The sequence below is a fragment of the Camelus bactrianus genome, chromosome 36 (genome assembly GCF_048773025.1).
Source record: "Camelus bactrianus isolate YW-2024 breed Bactrian camel chromosome 36, ASM4877302v1, whole genome shotgun sequence".
NCBI lineage: Eukaryota > Metazoa > Chordata > Mammalia > Artiodactyla > Camelidae > Camelus > Camelus bactrianus.
The window spans coordinates 11,382,401-11,391,667 of record NC_133574.1 but is presented as its reverse complement, the minus strand read 5'-3'; the positions used below and the strand labels follow the sequence as shown (position 1 = coordinate 11,391,667).

The 9,267-nt window shown below is 37.0% G+C and overlaps 1 long non-coding RNA gene across 1 annotated transcript; it reads left to right on the top strand.

The window, feature by feature from the left end:
- The first annotated feature begins 2,055 nt into the window (after positions 1-2,055).
- Positions 2,056-7,655, top strand: LOC141576155 (uncharacterized). Its single transcript, XR_012504384.1, has 3 exons — positions 2,056-2,233; positions 5,007-5,107; positions 7,056-7,655. It is a non-coding gene; the product is annotated as an uncharacterized LOC141576155 (long non-coding RNA).
- The last annotated feature ends 1,612 nt before the right edge of the window (positions 7,656-9,267 follow it).

Genomic DNA, 9,267 nt, shown 5'->3' with positions numbered 1-9,267 from the left:
GACAGCCTCTGGGAAATTTCCTTAAGAGATCATAGATGCTTGCCTTCCTCAGTCTCCTTCCCTTCCTTCCTTCCTCCTTTCTACATTGCATGTGATGGATAAAGCTCCATCTAGGGCTATGAGATTGAGGACCTCATCTGATGTTTAGCAAACCTAAAAAGTGGAACCAGCCTAAGCCTCAGGAGATTTGTGAAATCATAATACCAGTTCTGGATTGTCTCTCTAGAAATTTTTTTAATGTGAGAAAGAAACAAACATCACTTTGTTTATGCCACTGTTCTTTGCAGTCTCTGTAACTGGCAGCAAATTTTAACTAATCCAGAAACTTATCCAAAGTGATCATGTAAGGTTCAAACCCAGGCCCACCAGTCTGCAAAGTCCACCCTCTTAGGCAGAAGCCTGAAGAACTCCTAATTATAATCTGCAAAAGATTGGTGGTGCGGGAAGTGTGTGTGTGTGTGTAAAACTGCTGACAAGAATTTGACAGAAGGAAAGAAGGAAAGTTCGAATATGCTCGCAATTCTGCATACCTAAGAGACAATCAAAGGGAATATGCTACTGGACAGTAAAGAATATAGTCTCCATCAGAGGTGGACAGAGAAAGATCTGTCACCTGCATGGATCTGGAAAGAGAAAGGAAAGAGAAGCTGTGTCTCTGAAAGATGCTGCTGTATTTTATTTCCCATCTATATTTTATAAATTTCCTATATACATTTATTATTCTGTTCATAGAAAATTCTAAAAGACTCGGTCACTATTTCCACAGCCAAATTTGTCAAAGTGTAAAATTGTGTTTAGAAGTCTCATCATAATTATTAAGCACTCATTCTGTGCCCATCAGTATGCTAGATATCAAGAACAATATCAAAAAGCATCAATATTGGTTTCTGACCTCAAGCAGCTCAGAACTTAGGTGAACACATAGAAAACAACCAAGTACTATTTACATGAAGAGATGGATCAGTGCAGGTGATAATAATCAGAAAGAGACTCATGAAAGAGAAGTAAAATTTAGAAAGACCTAAATTCTATATGTTTGCCTTATCTGCCCCAAATATTGTCTTAAAAATGACCAATCCACCCTCAGGGCTCAGTCAATCTCTTTCTGGTAACCTGAGAAAATCCAGAAGAAAAAGACATAGAAATACTCTGTTTTCTACAGCATCCCATTGGTTTGGGGACATATCTAGTGGTAGGCTCCTCACATTCATATGATAAAGGAGATGACTGTGAGCAGCAATGTGGCCGGTTCCTCTGCCCAATGGCACAAGCAGAGTCAAAATAACAGAAATGAAAGGATCACTACAAATTGTGTTATTGAACTGCATGACCTACATGGAGCAATCAACTCACTCCTAGGTTTGGCAGGGCCTTTATGAGTTGATTCCCTGAAAAACAAAACAAAACAATAAAACCCAATCCAAACAAAAAAAAAATTAAAAAAAGAGAGACTCTGAGTGTCATCATCTCTGCTCCATGTGGCTGCCTTGATAAGAGTTCAGATTTCTCTGTGTCATGAGAAAATTTTTATGATTAATGGAAGACAGAATATTATCCAGTATTAACAGTTATTTTCCAATTCTGTATTATAAAATTATTTCTGATAATGGAAAATTCTCTATTTCTTTCAATTAATTAAAACACTGAAATTCTACAGTGTATAAAAGAAAGCACTGGAGTTCTGGAGAGGTGAGGCAGAATACGAAGGTAAACAGGAATCATTATTCCTTTTCTCAGAGGTATGTAATTTACAGGGGAAGCATGCAGCACCTGAAAGGGGAGGAGAGGTTTGTGGGCCACGCAGGGTTGAAGGAGGAGCATAGGAACATGGGTCTGGGAAAGTTTGGCTAGCTTTACAGTGCTCAATTGAAATACTACTTTGCAATATTTTCTCAACACCAGGGTTCAAGTTTGTTAGTCCTACTGAGACATCAGGTTAGAAGAAAAGAACAAAAGTGAGAAGGCATTCATGGCTTTGCATTCTCAGAAAGTCATCCTGCTGGTTCAACTCTGTATGATTGAGCATATTGTCATTGATGAAGAATTTTTATTTATTTTTGATCAAAGACTTCACCATGTTTTCCTGAACTTTTCAATCTCCTGTTTGCAGAGTTTTAACGTGAGCTCTCCTCGGGCCTGGGAGAAATTCTGAGAATGAACCCTGAGAATGAGCTCAGTGGTGAGAAGTCCAAGGACAGGATGAGGTCGACATTGCAAGTGTTTTTGGAATAAGGTAGGTTGAATAGAAACTGTAATTGTGCAAGGCCAGCTGTGCACTTCTGTGTGAGCTGATCCCTTATCATGGTCCCAGTCTTAAATATTCACGACCAATTACTCTGTGTTCTCAGGCCCACTATGCTGATTGACCCTCTGCCTTAACTATATGACATCCCTTCCTTTTATGACAAGTGTTAGGAAGGTGATCTTCCAGGCTCTCCTTCAAGGGAAAAACACGATTTCCTGCAGCAGGATGCCCGCCATCTCCAGCTAATCTGTCTTCTCGGAAGATGTCCAAATATTTCTTTGAAAGTTTCCCATGCATCCCATTTAAAGAATATGTACTGTCATCTTGGTCCCATATTGGAATCTGCCACACAGGAGCCAGCCAGTTATTGACTATTGTCTCTTTCCCATCCATAAAATGAAGACTTCTAAGAAAATATTTGCAAGTGAAGCCAGGCTGAAAGCTTAGAATTAAAGCAGAGTTAGTGCTCTTTAGCTCCTGTGAAGTGATATAAAAAAAGCCCTGATGGGTTCTGCTAGTGACTGAGACAGTGCTTGCTGGGATCCCTGTAAGAATTCAATCTGTGTTCCCTGGACCATGTTGAAATCTGGGCAAAAGTTTTCCTGATACTGTGAAAGCAGCTGGTTTCTGAGGTTCCTCATAGTCAACTTTTTCATTTCTTTGATTTGAAGTAACCCAGGTCTAATACCAGCTAGGCCTTGATTCCATGCCCCTCCCATCTTTTTTTCCTCAATGATTGTGCGTGTACTTATTTGTGCATATGTGTTTCTTGGCCTAATATTAGGCTATTTGTTAATTGTAATACACATTTAATACTGAACTTCAATTCTAATTTTAACTGATTCTCTAAGACTAGGACATAATATGTATGCATATGTATGTGTGTGTGTGTGTGTGTGTATGTATGTATGTATACACACATATATATAGTTTGTGAAGAATTTTTAAGAATCAATATAAATTGTAAAAGAACAAGATTCAGAACATTTTAGAAATAGAGGAAAAGAGATATGAGTCAGAAAGTGTATGAGAATTGGTATCTTGGCTTCTGCTTGTGGCTCTTCTGTCAGTGAGATCTGGGGCAAGCCACTAACAGTCTAGGCAGGAGTTTCTGTTTTCTATGTGTTTAATGTAACTATCCTGGACTATATCAGAAAAGAAGATAGGAATATTTCATGTTCCAGATATCTCAGACTTCGTTTCATCTTACCACTCATTTATCATCCAACAAATGTTTATTCTATGCCTACTGTGTGCAAAACACTGGACTGGTTTCTGAGGATACATTGGTCCATTTGATGGATGTGGCCTTTGCCCTCCTGGGGTCCACAAGTCTCCAAGCATTCCTCCAGGGACCGTTAGGCTGGACATGATAAATCAGTGGGGACTAACTAATCAAACACCAGTGTGTCCCCACACCACAGTTCTCTTTGCCTTTGTCTCCTGAATCCTATGTATCCAAATGCAGGCACACCTTCCAATTATCCACTTATTCTACTAATTTATCTCTGCTAACTTCTTTATCTCCAATTCAGTCTCTCCACCAAATTGTTTTTGGAGGATTTAAAAACAAATAAACATGTGCCCTCAAGAAACTTATAGTTTAAAAAAAAAAAATAGAGGCAAATATGTAGCTGGATATATGAGCAAATTCAGGGCTGATTAAAATCTCCTAGTACAGGATATTGACATGTTTCAGAGCCTATGACTCAAATATGCTTTATAATAGCTGAATGTAACCAGGTCACCTTATGAAAAAGAGCAGTATGATAATAAATCAGGCGTCCTTTATCTCATTACAAAATTGAAGGGCAAAATTAGATGGGTCTTACATTGGTAGATGAAAGAGTGGGCTAAAGTGGAGAGGACTTCCCAGATTTCTCAGAGAAATTGAGACCTAAAGGGCAAATTAAAAAAAAAAAAACTTAAGGCTTAAGGAAGCCTGTTGTTTTTGTGAGCAGAATAGCTTTTTGTGTCTGGTAAAGGCCTCTGTGTAACTGGGGGAGTTACAGACAGATTGATTACAAGTAAAAATGAGGGGGGAAGCATACTAAAGGATGAAACAAATATGTAAGTGGGTGTAAATTTTATAATTTTACCTTCATCTTTGAGTGAACTTAATTATCAAATAAAATGCCTGGATTTGCTTAATTTACTAAACCAATTCAATAATCAGATACAAAATTTTGTTTCAGGGTCCTCAAGGACACAAACACACAAAAAAAGATGTGTGCATTCTGACAAAACATAATCATAATGCAAATAATTTCTATTTATAAACTATTTTATAGTTCATGCATATCACTCAAACAGTGTATTACTGTCATTTCAAAATAACATGCTCTCTCCTCTGTAGTCTGCACACCTGAGAGTGACAGCATCTCTTAGCAGTCCCCAGTCTTGCTGAGTCATTCTGTTCATCCTCCTGTAGCTCAGTCATCATTCAGAGGCCCAACAGGTTGAGAATTGACAAGTGCTTAACTATTGATCCCTAACTTACTCTGGAGGAATGCTGTAAGACTGTGGACCTCAGGAGGGTAAAGGTCACATCCATCACATAGACTAGCACATCCCCAGAACCCAGTGCATTGTTGTGCATATGGCAGGCACCCAATAAATACTTGTTAGATAATAAATGAATGGGTGAAGTGAAGTCTGAGGCTTCTGAAATGCACATTTTCTCTATCTTGTATAGTGCAGGGTCCTCTCAAGATTTAATCCCTAGCTCTGTCTACATTAACATGTCCTTATTTGATTGAAGAATCAACACACTTAAAGACTGGGATTTGGAAGTGAGAAGGAGTACATGGAAGTGATTCAGGAAGACAAGGAAATGAGACACAAGTGGCAACATTTGTCAAAGTAAGATAAAAAAATACTTATTACAAGATTACTTATTATATTTCTCATGTCTGTGCATGTCTTCATCTTCACCTTCTGGTAACATATACATCCACGTTGAATTGAGCCATTTTCCCCAAATCGAGGATCTTGTGACTTTGAAGTACCATAATATCTTGAGATTTCTTTGATAATTTTTGACCAATGGGTTCTAGAGTTGCTGGAAACCCTGACAGTATAAAATAACAAGACAGTGTAAAAACATGAGTCAGAAAATCATGACTGCCTTTAGACATAGCTACTTAAATATAGCATGGTGACTAAAAGTATGGATTCTGGAGCAAGACTACTTAGATTCAAATCCTGACTTTGCCCTTGTGAGCTGTTTGATTTTTGTTGTTTATTAATTTCTCTGTGCCTTTGTTTTGTATTTCAAAAATGAGTTGTGGTGAGGATTAAATAAACAATACTGTTAGAGCAGTTCTAGGCATATAGGAAGTGCCATATTAATCTTAGCTCTTGTCGTGATAGTGGGTAAGTCACTTATCCACTCTGGGTTTAAAGTTTCCAGGTACAAAATGAGAGACTTTGACTAGATTTTCTCTAAGGCCCTCCTGAACCTACTGTTTGCAAATGCTTACAGTCCATGTGCTTTTCTACATATATGTATGTAGTTTGTGATAGGAAAGTGCATGATTAGTAAATGCTTTCCTTGATTGATGCAAAGAGATGTTATTAGGGGATTGAGACAGTCTTCTTCACTAGGCCAAATTCCTTGAGGGTAAGAGTGTATCTTTTCCTCCTCAGGATCCCAAGGCCTAATGTGGTGCCTGGGGACAATGGGTGCTCTGTAAACTGTTAATAGATATGGAATAATTGCCTATGTCTTGTGTACCCAGATATATGGGAATGGGAAATGGTTGTAACTCCTTCCTAGGCCTTATCTCAATTAAAGCTACTTACACTGAATATTCAAAAAACATTAGTGCTCTCTACTGGAGACATTCCTAGTACAGGAATTCAAGTTTGAGTTTTTGATGGCAAATTCTGATTTGAGTTCATAAGTCCTGGATTTGAGAAGTAGGGTACAGCAGATACACATAGTTCACTGTGTTGCAAGCACAGATTTGGTGTTATGGCACTGAGTTTGGCATGATCAGCATTAAAATGCCAAGCCTCATTTCTTTGCCATGTATTTATGCATTTTTTCCAGAGAAGCTTTATCTATAGATTTGTACACATGTTGTGTTTGCTCTGATTTATTTTAAGTAAAAAAAAAAAAAAAAAAAGAGAGAGACATAGCATTAATTGAAAAAGTAATGTTAAGAAAATAAAAAGACAACCCACAAAATGGTAGAAAATATTCACAAATAATATATCTGATAAGGGACTTGTATCCAGAGTTCATAAAAACAAAACTAAGCAAAACAATAGGATTTACATTTCTCATTTAAGTTATTATTTTCTCTACACCACAAGTCTTTTTTTTGGCATTACTGTTTACTTTTTCATTAATTGAATATTTTCTAATATTACTTTTTAACTTCTTTAATGATTTTCTTGCTATATATTTTTAGTTATTTACTTAGTGATTGCTTTAGGCCTTACCATATATGTCTTATCAAAAACAGTTTCACAATTACACCAGCAATTTCAGAGAATGTAGAAACAGCATTCCCATATAGCTCTACTCTCTTTTCTTTCTTACTGTGGTATTCTTGTCATAGGTAATATCTCTAATCATGTTATAAGCCCGACAGTACATCATTATAATTATTATTCCTTTATGTAATTTTATGTCTTTTAAAGAAGCTGAGAGGAGAAAAGAGAGCAAGTTTATAGGTATAATTTTTCTTTTTTTTAAATTGAGTTATAGTCAGTTTCCAGTGTTGTGTCAGTTTCCAGTGTAGAACACAATTTTTATGTTATATGTATAATTTTTCTCATATTAGCCTTCTTTCCATTTCAGGTTCTATGCATTTGTTCCTTTGGATTCAAGTGAAACATCTGGAGTCAATTCTTAACCCAATGTTGGTTTGTTCTCACCAACCTCTTTGCCCTGCTATTGTAAAATATATTACATTTCTGTATGTTATATGCCCACAAATACAATTAAATGTATACTGCTTTATGATTTTTAAACAAGATAAGAAAGGATAAGAAATAGGCAATTATACTCCTTTATAATTGCATAATTACCTTTATCAGTGTTCTTTGTTTTGTGTGTGTGTGTATTCAAATTACTGTCTTGGGTCACTTGCTTTCAGCCTGAAGGACTAACTTTAGTATGTCTTGTAAAGTAGGTCTACTGGCAGCAGATTCTTTCAGATTTTGTTTTCCAAATGTCTTTTTATTTCATCTTCACTTTAAATGATAATTTTGCTGGATATATGATTCTTGATTAAGAGCTTTTAAAATTTGAGGGCTGAGAATAGGTTATCCTATTGCCTTCAGCCCTCTATTGTTTCTGATGATAAATCAACTGTTAATCTTATATGAGTTTTCTTAAGCAAGATGTCATTTTCCTCTTGCTGCCTTCAAGATTTTCTTTGGCATTTTTACTATGTGTCTATTCATGGGTCTTTTTGAGTTTATCCTACTTGCAGTTTGTTGAACTTCCTGGATATGTAGATTTAAATTTTTTTGGAAATGGGAAGTTTTTAGCCAATAATTTTTCAAATATTTTTCTGCTCCTTTCTTTCTCTGTTCTTCTGGTGCTGCCTTTACATGTCTGTTGGTATACATTAGTGTCCCACATTTCTCTGAAACTTTGCTCATTTTTTCTTCATTCTTTTTTCACTCTGTTCTTGGATTGCATAATTTCTATTGATCTATTCTTAAGTACTTTTAATTTCTGCCTGTTTAAGTGTATTATTGATTCCATCTAGTGAATTTTTAAATTTCAGTTATTGCTCCTTTCAGTTCCAAAATTTCCATTTGGTTATTTTTAATAATTTCTGTCTCTTTATTAATGTTCTCTATGTGATGTGACACTGTCATCATGCTTTACTTCTAAAATCATGGTTTTCTTTGTTTCTTTGAACATATTTATAATGGCTTCTTTTCTCACATCTGGTCTCTCATGCAGGTGGCTTTATTGCCTGCTATTCTTCTGGTATCTAGGCCATAATTTCCTGCTTATTTTACATGTCTCATATTTTTTGGAAAATGAACATTTTAGATATTGCAGCAACTTTGGGTACTGGCTTCATCTCTCCCATCTTTCAGTGCTTGTCATTGTTGTTAGCTTGTTTACTTGTTTAAAGACTAACTGGATTATTTTAGTGTTGTCCATTCCCTTCTCTTCCTCCTCTATCCCCTAAACAGACACAGGGTAAAGCCTCTGATGTTTTTCCTCAGGGATTCATCCTTGGACATGCCCAGCCACTTTGGGATAACAAGGTTTTAGCAGGACTTAGGCAGTGTTTGTCTAGTTACCTGACCACACTAACCTATGAAACTCCACTAACTGCTGGTTAAAAGCTCTACTGTTCATAACAATGCCTTGGAGAATAAATTATTTACACCCTAATCCAGTCAAATTCAGACTGCTATGAAGGGACAGTTCCTGATGGTCAAAGTTTGAAATTTATTCAGAGTCTAGTTCTTGCAGCAGGTTTCTTATTTTTCTCCAGCAAATAGTTGGCTTATCATTTATCCTGTATCTTCAATGAATTTATCAGTCTCCTCCACATTGCCTCTCACCAACACTTCTACTGTTTTTGAAAGCAAACTTAGATTTGAACTTCATATGCTGTTGCAAATAAAGTTGGCTCCTTTGGGGAGATAATTTGAGCTCTCTGTTCTATGGTCTGCCTTTCCTCCCAGGGAAAATCTCTGAGCCACAACTCTGGTGCTGGAGTAAGGAACAATAGGTCAATTCTAAGTGACAGCCCAGTTTGAAGAAGTAAGTGCTCAGTGGCTATATGGGCAAGAGCCCCAGGTGTCCTTGGCTTGTCTCCCTTGGCACAATCCCCTGTCCTATGAGTTGAGTCAATAGCAATTGGGACCTCAATGTCCTACCATGCCCAAGGTAGAACCTTTGTCTCATGAGAGGAAACGTGGTGGAAGAATGGGGCCCCCACCTGTTGGCTGCAGTAGTACAGAACTTTGCCTCAGCAACAATTATCTAGGGGCAGTATGAGAAATGCTAATGTCATGTCCTTCCCAGGAAGACAACC